The 18,892-nt window shown below is 41.7% G+C and overlaps 1 long non-coding RNA gene across 2 annotated transcripts in view; it reads left to right on the forward strand.

Moving 5' to 3' along the window:
• The window catches only part of LOC306650319, a 510,857-nt gene that overhangs the window by 453,632 nt on the left and 38,333 nt on the right, over positions 1-18,892 (forward strand). Inside the window, exons 6-7 of one of the 2 annotated variants that reach the window (XR_013760864.1) lie at positions 15,749-15,821; positions 16,585-16,689. The exons of the other annotated variant lie outside the window; for it this stretch is intronic. This is a non-coding gene — a long non-coding RNA (uncharacterized lncRNA). Of the gene's footprint in view, positions 1-15,748; positions 15,822-16,584; positions 16,690-18,892 lie in introns of those variants that run through there. 2 annotated transcript variants of the gene reach the window in all.

Raw genomic sequence — 18,892 nt, forward strand, 5'->3', positions numbered from 1 at the left:
GGCTCATCTCTACCGCTGACCTCTTCACCCCTCTGACCCCCCAGGACCTTGGGTAAAATGAGGCCGTTGATGGAATAGGTGGCATTCCTACTTTCTTTCCCCCAGAACTCTGGCTAAATTAAATTGTAAGGAAGTGCCACAACAGGACATAATAGCAGATGCATGTTGGCCCACATCCCGAGCAGCTGGAAAAAGCACCCGCCACGCCATCCATGTGCCTCCTGTGGTAGAACATGGTGACCGGCGTCCTATCACACTGATCTGGTCACCAGAAACTGCACTCCTGTCCCAATGGAGGCTGCCATTGTCCCCGTCAGAAGATATAAGCCCCCAGCCGGTGGCCACCCCACCGTGAAGCTCCCTTTTACCTCTGGGTGGCTCGGCCTAGCCTAGGTCCTGCGCAGCACAGGTGGCCCCCTGGGTGGGAGATGGACTGGGTGCTGAGCGAGTGACTCCCAGTGACCCATCTGTGCTCACTGAAGCAGCAGCGGCAGGAGGCCCTGCTCAGGTCTCCCCAACCCTGCTCAGCAGGCCTTCGTGTCTGGCCACTCACTAAACAGGCCCCCAAAGCTCTGCAGGTCCAAGTCAGAAAACCACTAAACTGGATGATTTCTAAGGTCCTCTCTGGTGCTCAAATTCCTTTCTTGTCTGTATTTCCAAGGTTAAATGAAAGTAGAGGTGTTTAAACAAGCATTTTCCTGTAGGTCTTGGCTCGTTCCAATATATTCTCTCTAATTATCAGTAGTTAAGAATATGACATGCAAGAAGTATGCTTTATCTCCACTTACATTTTAGTTGAATTCCTCATTTAGGCATATCAGTGCAAGAACATCCGATTCACAGAAAGGGAGAAGAGAGGGAGGGTGTGGAGGAGAAGGGGAACATTTGACAAAGATGTTATACGGGACTTCTTTTCAGAGGGGGATATTTTGGGCCTTTCAAGAGAAGCATTTTTAAGTTGAGAGTACTTGCAGATGCAGTTACAGGAAAACTGCTCACAGTGTTGGCATGGGTTCAGATTTATAAGCCCCAAGCACAAAGCTCCTGAAATCCAAAGAAAGAGCAGACAAATTCCAGCTACCTTATGTTCTACAGAGATCTGCTTGCATAAGTTTTTCGTTCTCTAATGTCTCTAAATTATCAGAAATAAGTCTTTAAGTTATTATCAAGGCACCAAAGAAGGACATCAGAGGCCAGTGAGACTGTCTTACTAGACCTTGTGTGTCTTATCAACTGTGTGTGTAAACTCGGGATGTCTCTGTCACTGTGTCTGCACGCTTGGTCTCTCGATTCAGTCCCTTGACTTCTAGCAGCATTCGGTAATTCATCCGTAAAGTGGGAATAATAACAGCAACCGCATCATGGTGTTGCAAGGATTAAATGAGATAGCGTGTGCGAAACTAGCAGCCCGTTGCCTGTGACATCATGAGTGCTACCTCACACGGTGGCCCTGTTGGTCAGCTTTGGGTTACTAGAAAAAAACACTGAGGAGGAATGTCAGCTGGTGAAGGGTTAAGGTTATTGGCACAGTTTTGGATGTTCCCGCCATGCCTGGTGGGCCCTATAGCTTTTAGGTCTGTGGTAAGGCAGCATATTAGGTAGGAGCACATGTGTTATGGTTTGGAGGTGAGGTGTCCCCAAAAGCTCATGTGTGAGGCCATGCAAGAAGGTTCAGAGGAGAAATGATCGGGTTGTGAGAGCCTTAACCCATCAGTGGATGAATCCCTGATGGGACTAACTGAGTGGTAACTGGAGGCAGATGGGGTGTGGCTGGAGGAGGTGGCCATTGGGACATGGCTTTGGGGTGTAGATTTGTATCTGGCAAGTGAGGTCTCTCTCTGCGTCCTTCCACCACCCTCTCCCGCCATGATGTTCAGCCTCACCTTGAGCCCTGAGGAATGGAGTCGGCCTTCTATGGACTGAGACCTCTGAAACTGTGAGCCCTCAAATAAACCTTTCCTCCTCTACGATTGTCCTAGGCGCGTCTTTAGCCATAGCGGTGGAAAAGCCAACGAAAACAACATGGACGAGAACAGCTGCTCACCTCATGGCTGGGAGGCAAAAACAGCAAGGGAGGGGCTGAGGTCCCACCATCTCTTCAGGGCATGCCCCCACAAAGAGACCCCCAGCAGGCAGGGTCCACCCTCCTCATAGCACCTTGCTGGGGACCAAGCCTTTTGGTTTGACACTTGAGGGACATTGCAGATCTGGACTATAGCAGGTCCTACCCTGGCCTTTGGTCCCCTGGGAGTCCAGATGGTCTTGGCAGCTGAGCGGCTGCTGGGGGAAGCTGCTGCTGAGAGGAGAAGTGGCTCTTCTGTTGCCCTTCCAGAGGAGACAGACGCGATAGTCCTAAATGTGCCCCAACCCCTGGTCCTGCACCATCACTGAGACCTGGAGAGAGGGACCCCTAACTCTAAGATCGCTCTTGCTCTTTGGTATGGACTGATTTTACATATATATAATTTTATATTATATATTTATTTTATATATTTATTTATGTATTATAATATGTCATATTTATATATAATTATCTATATTCATATATAGTATTCATATATATTATAATATATAAATCATATATGATTTATTTACAAATATTATATTACATATTATATATTTTAATTTTATGACATTATATATTATATTTATGTAGATTTATATTTGTATTATATTTATAATTATATATTTATATATAATTTATTTATATATTTTATAAATCCTATATATATATTTATATATATCATATTATACATTACATATGTATACTTTTAACCTGCGTTTTAACTGTAAGTCTTAGTTGATGTAATCAGAGGAGTCAGGTCAGATGCTATCCTTCTGCAGCCCCTCCCATGCCTACATTATTACATTTAAATCCCTTTATGTGTGTGATTCGGTGACACATGCAAATTGAATGGCAGGAGAAAGCGGCAGAGACGGAACAGACGTGTACCCGGCTCTGCTAGGTAGGTCCTGCCGCGTCTGCGAGCCTGAGAGAGCCCTGCTTGAAGCGCCAGAGCCAACAGTTCGAGTGCTGCGGTTTATCAGCAGCAACAAGCCAGCCGTCTGCAACCCCACATTAGCCAACTAGAGGTAAACTTTGCAATTCCAGATTTTCTTTTAACATAATGTCTGCTCAGTAGAGACTCTAAAGGGCTTTCTTTAAAAGTACCCTTTAGGAAACACATATCCACCCTTAATGGCTAGCTGGACTCTCGAGTGTTATCCCCCCCTCTCCTTTTCCTTCCTTCCTCCAGCTTTTCCACATCAGGCAGTTTCGACTTCATGCCAGACGTTCATCTGACACCTTTGACATATGTTTTCGTGTGATGACTGCATTGCTGTTCACATTAGGTCTCTTCTCATGATGATTGAAGCAGCTGAGCCAGATGCTCTTATAGCTAAAGACGCTGGAGATTCTGAGAGTTGGCTTCTCACTGAGATGTTGGGATCAGCCCCAAATCAGGCTGGAGAGATCTGCTAAAATTGGATAATTAGAAACATCTCCTTCTGATGCTTGAAGGACTTCCTGAGACTGTGCCTGTGGATTATAAGGGGTGGTACCCAGTGTTTTGTTCTTAGGGTAACAGACAGGAGGAACAACTGAATGTTTATAATTGCCTGAAGAGCTTATGTGACGTCAGGTTTTATTAAAAGGAGTATTATGCTTGAAAAAGGGGAGAAGTTTCAACTGAACATGAGCAGCTGCTTTCAAACGAAATTGTTCCTTTATTGAACCAAAATGGCACTATCTGTGAAAGGTACTGTGCCCTGAGAGGTCGAGAAATAACAGGGAGCACACCCACACACAGACATGAATCCTGTTAAATGAGAGCCCGTGAAGGGATCCCAGCCGCTGTCGCTTGCCTCTTGGAACGGCCACGATCTTTGTAAGAGCAGTCACAAACCCAGAAGTCTGCAGGGGGCTGTCAGATAGGCCAGGAAAGTGACCTGGTCGGGATGGTGCCAAACTGGGAAGGAAGCGCCTCCTCTGTGCATGCTGGGCAGCTGCTCTCCAGTTTGTTTAGGTTGTCATCTCGTGATGGGTCTGATTTTGCCTAAGGAAGCTGGAAATCCAGAATTTGTGTGAAATATTTTATTTTAAAATACAGAAGAAGAATGACTTGAACATAACTCTGCTGTGTTCAGATATGAATACACAACCAGTGAAACTCCGCACCATGTACGACCACAAGAATGGAATCCCAATTAGAATGAGTTTTTCTCCATGGATGTGTAATATGCCAAACATACACTCTACTATCATGTACATCTAAAAAGAACAGATTAAAAAAAAATATGGCAGCTTGACAGTATGGGATTGTCAGGATGGTGGACGGGGAAAGAAATGGCAAACGTAGGTCCAGGAGTACAAAGTAGCAGCTCCGTAGGGTGAACAAGTAGAAGGAGCTAATGTGTGACATGATAGTGTGACCCATTCAGGATCTTTGCTAAATGAGTAGATGGCAGCCATCCTTGCTGAGGAGGGGAAAATGGGTAACCATGTGCAATGACAGACACGAGAATTTGTTTCACTACTGATCAACAGTTTACTGTGGACGTGCATCTTGTCATGTTGCATTCCTTCAATATAAACAATGAAATATGTATTTTTCAATTTTTTATTTGTTCTAATTTGTTGCACCTGACAGTAGGATGCATTTACACATTTTGATAGATCATACATAAATGGAGTGTCATCTCTCATTTTTCTGATTGTCCATGTTGCAGGATCACATGGGTCATGCAGTCATATGTGTACATGAGGTCATAATGTCTGTTTCACTCTACTGTCCTTCCTTCCCCACACCCCTTCCCTCCCTTCACTCCCCTCTGCCTAATCTAAAGTAACTCTCTTCTTCCCTATGCACCCCCACCTTATTTGTGAATTAGCGTCTGCATATCAGAGAAAACATTCAGCCTTTGGTTTTTTGGGTTTGGCTTATTTCATTTAGCATAATATGCTCCAGTTCCATCCATTTACCAGCAAATGCCATAATTTCATTCTTCTTTTAAACTGAGTAATACTTCATCATATATATATATATATATATATATATAGATCACATTTTCTTCATCCATTCAACTATTGAAGGGCATCTAGCTTGGTTCCATAGCTTGGCTATGGTGAATTGAGCTGCTATAAACATTGATGTGACTGTGTTGCTGTAGTACGTTGATTTGAAGTCCTTTGGGTATAAACCAAGGAGTGGGATAACTGGGTTGATTCCTCAATTAAATATATTTTAAGAAAAGAGCAAACAGGCTAGTGATGCAGCTCCATGGTAGAGCACTTGCCCAGCATACGTGAGGTGCTGCATTTGATCCCCAGTACTGCAGGGGGGGAAAGTTAATTAATAGATAAGTCATCCTATTGGGAAGGAGAAAAATGGTGGCTAATTCAACATTCTGGAAGCTCTGTGGAGCATTCTTATATGCCTCTGGGCTGTATCCTCCTTGTGGGCTTCTCATTGGTAAATTTTTCCCTCGTAAGCAATGTTTACCCAACAAAAGGTTGCCAGTATATGGAGGGATTGTTTGACTTGAGATTTTACATAAATAGACTGGTGTAGACTTCTCGGACTCTTTAGTAGGAATGACTCAGTTTACCTGATGCTGAGCCAGTGAAGGCCGATGCATCATGTAGTGGCATGACTTGGGTAGGGGATTATCCTCCACACACCATGGGAAGTTCAGCACATCTACCTACACAAGACCTGCAAGCATCCTGCCTTCCGCTCAGATAGGTAAGGGGAATAAACTCCCCCCACCCAAACTCCACTTGGGACTTTGAGGGTCACTAAAACCATTTCTCTGGGGACTCCCCCAGGATGGATTTGTGGTGAGCTCAGACCCCGTCTCCATTGATCTTTGAGATTATGACCGAGCGCATTGTGTCCATTGCCAAGTAGCTTGATTTTTCTGGGTCCTGGCAAAGAAATGCATGTGACCAATTATTAGGATTACCCACCCATGAACTCTATTCCTTATAGACGGTGAGAAAATTCCAGCTCTTTACCTGCTGCCTGTATCACGCCAGAGAAAGAAACGCCTCACTGGGCACAGAGGCAGCCCATAGTTTACAGCCGTGGTTACCTGCCTCATTTTTGTGTTCTTGCAATGTCTTTGCTTAGTTCTGCCTTCCATATTCTATTGGGAAGATGATACACTTTAACAGCTGAGGGTATGACTTTGGAAGGTCTAAATTCCAGTTCTGCCACTTCCTAGCAGTGCTGCTCTGCACGCACTCGTGGAGTGGAGTTTTAAAATAGCATCTCCTCTTAGGGCTTGATATTAGGATTGACGCATGACTGCTTATTAAGAACTGAGAATAAACCCAGGAAGGGCATAAATACCCCATCCATGTTACCTATTGTTATCTTATTACACCAAATTTAAATTGTCCATTTCCTTATCTTTCTTTTGTAATAAGCTCTGAGCATCTTGCAGGCAGAGATTATATCTTATTCAATCTTTTATCTCAAATATGGACTTCAAGGCCTAGCCAAAACTTAGTGCTCAGTAATTGACAATTTTTAATGTAATTCTAGTCTGTACGTGGGTTCAGAATGAAACACCATTAAAGCCCCCGTCCCACACACCCTTTTCTCTGAATATTTACCACTCATCTAAACGATACCACTCTACTGTCAATTAATAATAAAAACTTACTTTGTTGTTGTTTGGCTGCTTGGCCCTATGAGTTTATCCATTGCTCTGTCTCTCAGCCCTGCATCTGAATCTTGCTCACTTCTCTTGTTCTCTCTGTGTCCTTGGTAGGTCGTTGTGTCTCTTAGATCTTCATTTTTCTCACCTGTAAAACTGAAATGATCCATGGAGCTTGCAGAGTGGCATGAGGATTAGCAGTATTGTATGAAGACATGTTCTGCGGTGCCTGAGATGGAAAAGATCTTAAGGAAACCATACGTCTGATTGCATGCAAAAATGTTCAACACAAATGTTTGTTGATTTATTTTTGGCCTCTTCTGTCTTCTTCATTCACATGGCCTGATCCTATGGGTCAGATTTAAGTATTGTCATGGTTTACTTTTGTGCCTCCAAAAGACATGTTGAAATCCTAACTCCTCAAACCTTTTGGAATATGACCCTTTGGGAAATTGGGTCATTGCAGGTGAAATTAGTGACAAGGAAGTCTTACTGGAGTGGAGCAGTCTCCTGGTCCAACACAACGGGTGCCTTACAGGAAGAGGAGAGAGATCTTGAGGAGAAGGTCACAGGATGGTGGAAACTGAGTCTGGAGCGGTACAGCTTCAGCCAAGGAGCATCAAGGATTGCTGGTCACCATCTGAAGCTAGCAAGAGGCAAGGGAGGACTCTTCCCAGAGCAACGGATGGAGCATGGTCCTGCTTACACTTGATTCTGGACTTCTTGCCTCCAGGACTGTGGGAGAATAAATTTTTAATTGTTTTAATCCACGTAGTTTGTGCTACATATTTATGGCAGACCTAGGAAATTAATACACGTGCTATGCTAACCTGAATGACCAGGATTTCTGAAAGTTACTCCCGAAAAAAGAGAACATTCATGTTACTTGTAATTATCAGCAAATGGGGATTTTCTATAAATGCTGGATTTTTTATTTCCACTCTGAAAAGTGGTATAACCATAGAGTAACTGCTCAACTTCCTTGATCTACCATACTTTCAAGGGCTCTTATTTTGTTTATTTTTCTCTCTGAACTTCCAAACTTTTTTACTAAAGAAGTTTAGGTCCCAGGAGGACCAGAGAGCTTTCAGTCGCTCTTGTTCCTGAAGGTAAGAAAATCCGGTTCGCATTTACTATTTATGAGCTGGGTCTTCATGTCGTCACGTGATCAAGTGATGCTCTGCTTTTAAGAACCTGGCAATGGGATGAGATTCATTACTTTTTAATGTAAAGAGGATGATGGTAAAACTCTACAGTGTAATACACAGCCGGGCCGTCCGTCACTCCTGCCCTGGACTTGTATTAACCCTGACCGTTTAGAAATCAATCCACTACATGCCATATTTACAAACATGGTATTTGAGATAAAGGCAGTGTTTTTTTTTTTTTTTTTTTTTAAATAGCATTTGAGTGTTCAATTGCAGTACGTGATTCATGGGGAAATCTTCAGCCCTGAGCAATTCCCTGGTACTTGATTCAGGAGCACATTTTTCCAAGTAAGACACACATCCACCAAGGAAACCTATTAGCTTTGCACTCATCCTCTTTCCACAAGGGGGCTGCTGCTGAGTTTCATGTGGTTCCTAAGAGCATGGAGGATGAAATTAAAATAGTCAAAGGAGTTGGAGTTAAAAACTAAAACTTAGCCTTATGGTCACCCAAAGTCTTCTGGAAGAGAATTTCTTTTGTATTCATTTATTTATTTATTTATTTTGAAAGCTTTGCTTCTGGAATGAGAAAAAGTTTGGGGTTGTGGACTAAAATAATGTGACTGGAAATCCAATCCTTCCATCCATGGAAGCTGCAGGGCCTGCCCTCTGCCCTTGTTTAGGGCTCATGTTTCCCTATTGACCTCGGCCTCAAGGACTATCCTAAGTCATGGAAGGATGAAATTCCTCTCATTTTGTGGAAGAAAATTGACCCTTTTTTCCTTGGGTCAATTTTTGGCTTGGCTTACTACTCTTCCATTGTGATTGTTTTTTCTTTACTTTATTTATTTATTTATTTATTTATTTATTTATTTATTTATTTATTTATTTATTTATTTTGCCAGGGATTGAACCCAGTGCTTAACCACTGGGCCACTCCCCTAGCCCTTTTCATGTTTTATTTTGAGACAGGGTCTCACTAAGTTGCCTAGGGCCTCAATAAGTTGCTAAGGCTGGCTTTGAACTTGCAATCCTCCAGCCTCAGCCTCCCTAGTTGTTGGGATTACAGGTGTGAGTCACTGCACCTGACTCATTGTTAATTTTTATAGTTTGGCATTTTCCCCCAGATTTATTCTAAAACAGCTGGATTACCATAGAATTATTTTCTCCTCTTCCTCTTGAAGTCCATCTCCTATGGCTTCTGGTGTTGTCTGCCTCTGTTCCCTAAAACATGGAATAAATCACTTTCTTTCTCTTATTCATTCGTGAAACTATTTCCAGCCACTGGAATCAGGTCTGCTGCCTGTATTTATACTACTTGTGAGCTAACAGTGCTTTGTATATTTAAAAAAAAAAATTATTTAAAGTCAAAAGAAGAATGCCATTTTGTGGTAGGCGAAAATTCCATGAAATTCAAATTTCAGTGTCCATAAGTTAGCTTTCATTGGAACTGGGCCACATTCATCTGCTTACATATTGACCGTGGCTGCTCATGGTCATAGAAGCCCACTGGCCAATCTAAAAACTCAAGACTTCTGCCTTCTTCTCACACCTCCAAATCCACTATCATTGCCCAGAGGACTCTTACTCCTGTCACGCACCATTGCTCTGTACCTATTTTTCTTTTCTTTCTTTCTTTTTTTTTTTTAAAACAAGATTTATTAAGTTCTTGCTGCTTTAATGAAGAAACTGATCAATTCCTTTATGGTAGGGAAAGAAACATGGACAGTGCATGTTGTTATAAATAAAAATTCAGAATTGTTCAGCCTCAAAGCAACTTTTCATGGCTTTAGAAATTAAAATTGACTCATCATTCTATTAATCTCTGAATGCCCAAACCATGCACAATCTACTTGTATTAAATATTTGGGGATGCAAAAATACAGAAAAAAATTTTTGGTGAATGTGAAAATGTCATCAGAATTAACTTTCACAATAGGAAAATACTGTTAATTCTTTCAAAAAGATACAGTAGTGGTGCAACACAGTGCCCGATTCTGATTTTTTTAAAGTAGCATTTCAATTGTTTTTACAATTGAAATGAGTCTATGTTACAGACACATGCTGTAACATAGACTCATTCAAGGTCTAAAATGGTACAATATTAAAATAATTTTTAACTATAAAGGGACATTTTCACATTCCAGGATATGTCATTGATATTTTTAAAGGACACTTCTTCTATACCTTCTGTTCTTGCTTTTTGTTTTTACCATCAGCAAGACATTCCAATTACCTTTTAAAAGACTATATAAATTTGAGTTACCACAGAAAGTTGGATATGTACCTATTTTTCTTTGCTTGCTACCCAGCACCTTTTGTGTGACCCTCCAGGAGAGGACTGAATGGCTTGATCCCAACCTGTTCTTCTAGAGGCAGAGCTAAAGTCCACGATCTACTTCCACATATGCCCACCTCCAGCCTCATCTGCCAGTTTGGCACCAGGTTGTGTCTCAAAGGGAAACTTGGGTAATATTGAAATAAAAGTCCTTGATATTTTTAAAAGAAAACTAGGAATGGCTGTCAACCTGACTTTTTCTCTTCTTGCCTTTGTTTGGTTGATTTTTTTTTTTAAAGCTTAGATGTTAAGTGTTGACTTTCATAGTTATTGAATTTATCCACATTGGTTTTAACCCGTGCCTCCTGCAGAGATGATTCTGAAACTTGATTTTGTTGGCCAGTGTACTGTTTCCTTGCTCAGTAGTGTGTTCCAAAGATTTTTTTTTTTTTTTTTTTTTTGCAGAGGCATATTCTATATTTTAATCTGATGTATTGATTAAAACATTCAAGAGCTTTTGATCCCCAATAGAACTTTATGGCACTGTCCTGAAGACTTCTCTCCAATTCAGTATTGACTAATTCAGTAAGTAGCACTCACTGACTGTGGTTCATTCAAATAGTTGCTGGTCTCTTGAACAACACACAAGCATAGAAGACCGTCAAGTGTTTTGCTAAAATCACAGTGAACCATATCTGAGCCCTTCGCTTGCCCCAGTAACTTAGAGGCTACCATCAGGCTGAGGATAGCAAGAACAGAAGAGGGTTTCTGGAGTCAGACAGACCTCAGTAGAACTCTGTGTCTGCCACTCCGCCCAGAAAAGTGCGTGTCGACACCTCCACATGGTGGTGAGGATTCAATGAAATCCAGGTGGAATTAGAAGATGGCTTTCCCTATGGTCACTGCCCTCTAACTGGGAACTTTATTACCAGTAATGAAATTATCAAGAAAGAAATGAGATCCGTTTAGAATGGCTTCTTAACAAATTCACGTTGGCATCAGTGGAGAAGAAATTTTTTTTCTCAATGTCCATGTTTCTTTTCTGATCCTTTGTTGTGTTTTGCATGGTTTTGATGCATGGGTTGTGGTCTCTGCAGGCTACCATTGACTGGAATTTGTCCTTCTGCTTATCTGACCCCAATTCTTTGACAAATATCCCATTTATTTAAATTCTTAAATATCACTGAAAAGTCTTTTTTTTTTTTAATCCCCTAGCATATAATCCTCTTGAGCAAGTGGATATGAATGCGTGGAAGAAACCAGGTGTTTCTCCCTTAGGTGAGGTTTCTCTTTAGCTGAAAACCTTGATTTGGTATTAAATTCTCAGGATTAGGAATGAAAACCTTGAGATTCTGGTGCTTAATCTGCTCTTCAGCCAGCTGTGTGTTCTGAGATACCCTGCTTAACCTCTCAGAACCAGTTTATTTCTCTGTAAAATAATTAGGTTCTACCAGATGTTTTCCATGTATATTTGCTTGTTCTAGAATCTTCTTGTTCTTGATCATAAACAACGTATTGAACATGTGCAGGAAACCCTTAGAGAGGACTGGAGCCTTCTCTGCTGCCTGGTTGCCATGTCCTGAGCTGTTTCCTCCATGCCCTTCCACCATGATGTTCTGCCTCAGCGTGGGCCCAGAGCAATGGAGTTGACTGACCATGGACTGAACCTCCAAACTATGAGCCCCGATAAACTTTTCCTCCTCTGCATTGCTCTTTTCAGGTCCTTTGGTCACAGCAATGAAAAAGCTGACTAAAACTCTCACCAGATGTTGACTACATGTTCTTAAACTCCTCAGCCTCCAGAACCACGAGCCAAACACATTTCTTTCATTATAAATTACCTAGTCTGTGGTATTCTGTTACAGGAGCACAAAATGGACTAAGATAAAGTCTACAAAAATAAAAAAATAAAAAAGGATAGAGATGTTAAAGTTTTTTTTTTTTTTAATTCTTATTTTGTCAATGCTTTAATCCTTTCCAAGGTAATCTCAATGTAACATGCTACCTGCCCACCACTCTTTGGAATACTGCCTTGACCTTCTTCAGAACTACCCTCTATTTTAGTCTCAGAAATGGACACTATTTTGAAGCAGGGTATAATTTTAGTAGGTGTGAAATAGCATTTAACATGTAAAGAAGTGTGTGACCAAGGCGGGATGATTAAAAAATGGTCTCTGACCTAAGAAGCATTTGTTCTAAGTAACATTTGGAGGCACACAATTCAGGCGATTGCTACCAAGTGTTTGCTTCCTCGTGTTCAGTCCAGGCTGAGGGGAGAAACAATGGAGTAATCGAGGCATTGGGTGGTGACTCTCTTTCAGGGGATGCAGTGAATGGTGCTGTTTGAAGTCTAAGTTCTGGAGTCAGATGCCAGACCAGCTCTTCTTCTTTTTTTAAATTATTGTTTAAATAATGATATGTGTTTTTGTGCATGGTGCTGGGGGATTGAACCCAGGGCCTCACGCATGCCAGGCAGACACTCTACCTCTGAGCCACATTCCCAGCCCACAGACCCACTCTTCTGGATTGGGTGAAGTTAGAGAAGTTACTTAGCCTCTTTGACTTCACTTTCTTCTTTTGAAAATAGGCATAATAATAAAACGGTAGTGAGAGTTTGTTGAAGTGGAACACATTCTCACACGGAAGAGCTTAGACAGGACACTGGGTTGGAGTAAATGTCCACTCAGTGCCGTTTATTATTATTCTTAGTGGTTTTTATTAGCCCACATTTTATTAAAAGGAATAAGGTATGGAAACAAGACTTGATGAAACACTTATGAAATAGTATGAAAGGAGAAGAGAAATGTGAAAAATTCTGAGTATTTCTAAAGGCATAACTGATAATAGCCAGGTCCCCTTGGCCACTATAAATTCTTACTTTGTAGGAGAGAGGACTGGCCTTTCTGACAGTCAATCTCTTCATACTTTTTTACTTTTGAATTTAAAAGTGTTGCAAAAAAATTTTAAAGAATCTTTGATTTTTGAGTGATCTTTCTGGAACTTAGAAATCATCACGTCATTTGACTCTGGTGATTGTATCACTTAAGATTAATGACTGTATTATTGAAATGTCATTAATTAAACACAGCAAGAAGAACACAATGCATATCAGAATTCAAGTAAGCACTGTTTTGCCTAAACTGATTTCATTTTAATAGATGAAGTGTGTAAAGGATTTAATTATGCAATAAAAATAAAATAATGGAAAATTCATTGAAAAAATCATTAAAATGAATCACAGAATGGATAACTCCTTTAGGAGTTTTTGGCAGGAAAAAAAAAATGATTACTCCCTGTCAAATCAGTGTAATAGATCTGATGCTTTCAGAATTCCTGTGACTCTTTGTCTTGGGTTAACTGGGTTGTGAGAATCAGTAGTTGAAGGGTGTAGTTGGGTGAGACGTGACCAGTGTGAGTGAAGACAGCATAAAAAAGCATTTAAAAAATGAGGGGCTCTGGGTAGGATATATCTGCCACTGCAGGGGATCAGCTAGCTGATGGTATAAAGCAGTTTGTGCATTCCGTATCCTATAACAGAATTAGCAGCTGTTTCTTCAACTCTGTGTGTGTTTTCTTTTTGAAGCTTTCTGACAGTTAATTCTCTGACCCTCCATTCCTTCTTTTTCTCTCCATGCATACTTTTGTGGGGGACAAAATGGGATGCTGGTGGGGAGCAGTTCAAAGAAATAATGAGACAAACTGGGTCCAACATACATTTAAAGTGTAAGAAAGGAAACAGTGAGAGCTCTTAGGCACGGAGAGGCTCTTTGCTTGATCCATTTAAAAGAAGATTACAAGAAGTATAGAAAATACACGCCAAGCAAGAACCCTGCTCTGCACGGGTTAGATGCTTGGTAGAATGTCGCCATCTTGAAGTTCACAGGAAGTGAGTTTATTGACGGGTGTACAGGGAATAGTGTTTGCTTATGCAGACTGAGTAGATTTGAACAAGTGAAAATAGCCAATAAAGCAACTGCAAGACAATGGCTTGTACCTCACACTGAAAGACCTTGGTTTCACAATGAGCCCCTTCCTGGATGCCAAGCCAAGTTGACTTCTTATAGATCACCTGTGTGTTGATTGATACAGGGATAGACTCGCCTTTCCTTAAAGGTTGAAATAGCCTATAAAGAAGGCATGGGCAGTAGAGAGGACACCTGCTTAGGTCATTTCTTTGTCATTCATTCTCTACCATGTCCATTTTCTTTGTTCATGAAATGCAACTCGATACTTGTCTTCAAAACCCATTTTTGTCTACTTGAAATTAAGATAATCATTGAAATGCCACAATGAGCACTCAGTTCCTTCTCCCACCAAAGAATCAAAAACCACTGAGTATCATGGAAAGCGAATTTTTATAACCTTTTCAAATGTTTTGACTTGTAACATCATTATGGCGTTAGACCTCCTTTTCGCCTCCTGCCTGATTATCTATCATGATCGTGGCAGGAAGAATGTGTTCTCTTCTGTGATCTTCCCTCTCCAAATGAGCATGAAAAGTAAAGGCCACCTGTTGCCATTTAGAAGTGCAGTTTTCCTCTAAATCCACTTGACATTTCGAGGCTTCACATCTGCTACTTTGCGATAACATTTTCCTTTAGAGACTCCGGGCTTTCAGAAGAACGGTGTCATGTGGGTTAAAATCTAGCCAGGAATTAATGGTGTTAAAATTCCTAAGCTTAAGGTTGTTTTAGTTCATCCCTGTAGGGGAAAAGGTGCTCAATTATCCTGTGCCCTTATGTAAACATATATGAAGCACGTTTCTTTCCTTGTGCCACGTCTGATCAATCAGAAGTGACTATCTGGATGAGTGAGCCAAGATGGCCTATTAATGGACAACCAGGGAAAAAAGTCCACGTCCATTTGGGATGTCTGTCATGGGTGAAGAACTGGGCCATGTCCTGTACTGTTGACTCCTTCTTTAGAGGCCTCTTCCTGGGGGTCATTCCTACCCTGAATGCACTTACAGTCCCAGCAGAGACAGGAGGGTGGCCACAGCGTGTGCCAACAACTTCCAGCCAACTGGTCACTCTTCTTTGTCCTCCCTCTTAGCCCGATGGATGGTCAACCCCTGAGTGTTCCAAACACAGTGGCATAAACACTGACCTGGAGTTAAAAGCTCAGGTCGTGTGATGTGTGTTCATCAAGATAAACATTTATTTACCACCATCCCCTTTGGGCCCCAGGAAGATCTGAGTCACCAGAGAGCTTCAGGTGGCAGTAGTACTTGCTCCTGGTTCATTTTCAGAGACTGCGGTAATTCCACAGTCTGCAAATGAAGATAAGAGGTGGGTTGCTGACTGAGCAGCAGTTGTGGGCAGATAAGAGTGTGTGGTTCCATGCCAGAGGTTAATGGAAAATGTCAGTGTGGTGGTGATTTTTCCGTCTTTGTTTCCATTTTGACAGAGAATGTGGTCTGGGCCAAACCCAGGATCCTATTTCCAAGAACACCTGCCACTTCATGGATCAAATGTAAGCGGTACTTCTTGGGAATTCCTATCCCACACCCCTGCGTCTGTCTGCTGCGTGAGGCCTACATTCCTGACATAAGCTTTCCCCAGGCTGAGCCTTTGGTCACCAGATGACTAATCTTCTCTCCGCTGCACACTGTTTTCTTACAAAGCTTTAAAAATCTTTCTTTTTTGTTTCCAAACAGGGTATATAAATGACAGAAATACATTTCGAGTCAACACTTGAAAATCTTTGCCAACTCTAGCACAGAGTGCTGGGTAAGAATAATCCATGAAGGAATCAAAGTTAAAGTTTATTTTTTTATTTGTTTTTAGTATACAGTCATTCAGACGCACATAAACACACCCACTCAGTATCCAGGTCTCTCCTCTCTCCACGGCTGGTGTCTGCCTATGCGTCCAAACCTGGGCAAATCTGGCCCCTACAATTGTAAATGATTTGTACCCAGTAACTGAATGATTTGTATTAGTTTTCAGTAGATTTTTTCCCTTCCACTTATCTGAATGGCTGCAAATGGATTCTATTATTTTTAAAATGCGAATATTTAGTGGACCAGTCTATAACTCGGACAGGTACCATTTACCAGCCTCAGGAGAGCAATTTACGATAATCAGGTTACTTTACCTGGAAGAAAGAAGGGACATCTGCAGAAAATAGAAAGGGCTTTGTTTGGAAGGTATTAGTCATGGTCTCATTTGCTCTCCACCAGAAGGATATCTCCCATTTATTGGGTGTGTGCCACATGCCAAACCTGGAGCTAATTTTGCACAGCAATCAAACTTAACCCTCAAGGAAATGTATGATGTGGGTATAGATTTCTGTTTGATGAATGAGAATATCGATTTGGAGAGAAAAAGCAAACTTGCTGTGGGTCAGACAGGGAAGGAGAGGATGAACTAGCCTCTGAGCTTAGGTCCTTCTGCTTTCAGTGCCCACGTTCTGTCCTGCCTCCCAATAAAGCCACGAACCTGACCTGCGAACACAGTTTCTTGATTGGTCAAGACTTCTCATTTTTCCCAGATTTGCCTGATATCTCAAATATAACCAAACCGAGGACATGCTGAGAAGGATGTAACAAGAGCCCCTACCTCCTGGCTTCTCACCCAGAGTTCTCAGTGTCCCACAGCCTGGAAAGGAGGTAAGACATTGGCAAACTATTTTCATAATACGTATCCCTCCTGCCCCTACCTCCACCCTGTCCACTGGCTGCTGTGTGCACCTTCAGGGACTCCACCCCTCCTAGACATCGTATCGGAAATTTTTGTGTCCTGTTTCTCCATAACACAGTATCTTGCCCCTGGAGAAGAGAGATTTTTGTCTCATCCACTCTTGTATCCTCAGGACTTAGAAGGGTATCCGCCTGCTAGGTGTGGCGGTGCATGCTTGTAATCCCAGGCACTTGGGAGGCTGAGGCAGGAGGATCACGACTTCAAAGCCAGCCTCAGTCACTTAGTGAGGCCCTGAGCAACTCTGTGAGACCCTGTCTCTAAATAAAATACAAAAAAGGTCTCCTTCGCACAGCTTTGTGAAAGGCTTCAGATACATTTTTATGTACTCCAGAAGCAGTGGGTTTTTTATTTTATAAAAGTGATTTAATATATCATTAGTATGGTAATGGTTCACATTCAGGACATATCTATCTACAAGTTCTGTCCTTTCGGAAGCTCAAGCCAATTTGTAATTAAATACACTTTAGAAATATTGCTCTAATTTATCATGTGGCCTCATAGCACTTGAAAACATTTCTTTCTCCCCCATCCTCTCAAGATACAAAAAATAAACAAAACACTTTGTTGCCTCCTTGGCACTGTTTGTAAGGCCTTTCGAGTATTTGTTCTATTTAGGCAGAATGTGTGCATGTTGTCTCATGTTAAAGATTTCCCATGTCTGAATGGCTCAGAGGATACCCTGACCTTAGTGAGGTTTTGTTTTCGGAGGAGAAAGGAAGGTTTTCAGAGTTTCCTGAGGCCTCCAGGGCAGGGTGTTTAAGGATTGGGATTCAGGCTACATCAGAACTTTCCCTGGAAGTGGTATTTACGGGCTGTGAACACTGAAGGTTTAAGGAAGTCCATGAGTCCTTGGTGATGAGAAGAAACCTAGGAAGAAGATATTTTCATGCTTCTCACGTTAATCTGGGCCATGATCTTCCTCACACTTGGATAAGGGCAAAAAGCATTCTCCCCAGCTCCCAAAAGTAAAGGAATAAAAAATGATCTCCTTGCATATGCTAATGGCTCAGTCTGAAAGCTTTTCTCTGCCAAGGTTATCAGCCCTAAAGCTTCTTCTTCAGCCCTGGTAGAGACTCCTCTGCCTTGCCTTTCCTCACCTCTCCAAGTGAGCTTTGGCTGTGTAATTTCTTTTCAAAGATCCAAATTCCCATTGACTCCTTTTACTTTAGAGAGTGTTTACTTAACAGTGAATGATCAATGTTGAGCCAAGTAGGGAAGAAATCATCTGTATAGTTACATTTCTTTATATCTCTCAGCACATGTTCGCCTATTTTAAATACTAACATGGCAAGCTATGTTGGATAAGCATTCTGGGGTGTCCATGTGTTCATTATTTTGCAACATAAAGTGGAAATACTCTGTCCTTGAAAATTGTGTTCTGAGACTGGATAGCACCCTGTGTCCTAGCTCATGTTGTCCTTAATAAAAAGCTATCATTGGAGGAATATTGTTCTTGCTGGATAAACTCTTTACTGTAGAAGTGGGTTAAGGTTTATTGACATTTACTCTTTTGGGATAAGTCTCTTTGTGTGTGTGTGTGTGTGTGGTTGTGTGTGTTTGATGTGCAGTTTTTTATGAGTTACATGGATTCAGAAAAGGAATGCCTCCTTTACATGAAGGTCAAAGGCTTAAGGGTATGACGTAGTCTGACTTCACTCTCCAGAGTTGAGAGAGTTCTTCATTCTCCTATGCCTGTGCTTGCTTCCTCTTCTACAAAATGGAGATGCTCATAAAACCAGTCTTAGAATATATTTGGTATGAGGGTTAACTAGCTGATCTGTGGAAAGTACTCATTACCCAACTTAGCACACGCCGAGTCCTCAGTTCCTGTCAACTGCTGTTAATTCAGTTAGCAGATGAGCAGACGCCGAAGCAGACCAGGGTTTCCAAAAGGATGGCCAGTGTCCCGTGGGCTCTAAGTAACTGGGAATCCTGTTTTGAACGGGGTGAACAGCCTCTGGCATGTGCTTTCACAACTTCTTCTACTCCCCCCCCCCCACTTTATCTCATTCATCACACTTTTTATAACTTATCTGTGTGATTGTCTATTGAGGTTGTGATAGGTGATCGAAGGGGTCTTGGCTATTTTGTTCACTATC

Source organism: Sciurus vulgaris (assembly GCF_902686455.1).
Source record: "Sciurus vulgaris genome assembly, chromosome: 19".
Lineage (NCBI taxonomy): Eukaryota > Metazoa > Chordata > Mammalia > Rodentia > Sciuridae > Sciurus > Sciurus vulgaris.